Source organism: Atta cephalotes, assembly GCF_000143395.1.
Source record: "Atta cephalotes unplaced genomic scaffold scaffold00098, whole genome shotgun sequence".
Lineage (NCBI taxonomy): Eukaryota > Metazoa > Arthropoda > Insecta > Hymenoptera > Formicidae > Atta > Atta cephalotes.
In genome coordinates, this window is record NW_012130162.1 from 302,624 (window position 1) to 304,141 (window position 1,518).

The window sequence follows — 1,518 nt, forward strand, 5'->3', positions numbered from 1 at the left end:
TATATATATATATATATATATATATATATATATATATATGAAATGCAACTATATTTTTAAAATAAAAATAAAATAAATGATAAAATGGAAGTTTTACTTTATTAAAAAAAATATTAAAATAATACGATAAAATCCATACTATACTCAGAATCAATCGCAATTGCATGTAGCTATAAGAAATATAATATAGGTATTCTTCCTAGCGGAGGTACTAACCTTTATGATAGCCACAATGATTTATCGCATCTCTACTTTTGCGATTAGGAATGTACGTACATATGTAGCACGATATCGATATCATGTATTTATTTGTGCGATGTTGCAGAAGTAAAAATAAATATAGTTGTGATACACTTCTTTGTGGTAAACGCTAATTATGCAAGTATATTACGCCCACAAGTAGTTTAAAATCAATGAAATTCGAAAACGAAGCATATATAGCATGTATCTCAAATGTGACAAACAAACTGTTGATCGTCGCTTTCGATCGCGTATCAGTTATCTTGTAAATTACGCGTGTCGCACATCGTAAATATTTCACACAATCATTGTTCACACAATTGATTGTTGATGTTACATTTTTCTTTTACTATTGTTTTTTTAAATGCAAACAAGAAAAAAAATGAAAATGGGATATGCGATCGTTTCACATATTGTACAATATTTCCTTTTTTACAATGCATCGTTGGATACAATGCATTGTGGTATTATTACAATATTTTTGATTTTGTTTCCGTTTTTTTATTTTCAAACATTTTATTCCATTTATTTTTATCAGTTACTTTTAATTTGATTTTTAATTATTATTCTCGATATCTGTTAATGTGCACATGTACTTGTATAATTAATATAAATAACTTTCGTACACATTGAACGATGGAATAACTGTAAATTTTATGAGAGATGTTATTTTTGCATTACAAAATTTTTGTAATTGCGAACATGAATAATAGCTGTGCGATATTTTCATCTGGAATTATGAAGGAATATAACAAAAATAAGATATAATAAAAATTAACGCTCTCTTTGTTATCGATTTCTCTTCGATATTCGTTGCTCATTGTGAATTCGGCTTCGTTAATCCTTCACTAAACAATTAACATTTATAAGTCACGCTTATTCCCTGCATTCGCTCTTTATCGTTCATGGTTCTTATTAATTTATAGCGTGAAATTAAGCGCAAAAGTCTTCGGAAAAAAATCTGAAGGAAAAGTGAAACGTTAAAGGGGACAAGATGAAAGTGAAGGGAAGTGCACTAAGGGACGCGAGAAAGCCGACGAAAAGGAAAGAGAGGTGCAAAGAGATTGACCGTCGGTTGATCGTTGGCGAGAAAGAGATGAAGCGAATGTTACGCGAAAGGTACGAAGGGTTTAGATGAGAGCAGGATGCCGGTAAAAGAAGGGTGATAAGGATAGCAACTCAAGTTTATCAAGTTTTTCTTTAAGTATTCGTGGTTTATTACGCCCAGCTTTGTCGCCTTCTGATCTTCTCTCTCTCTCTCTCTTCTCTCTCTCTCTC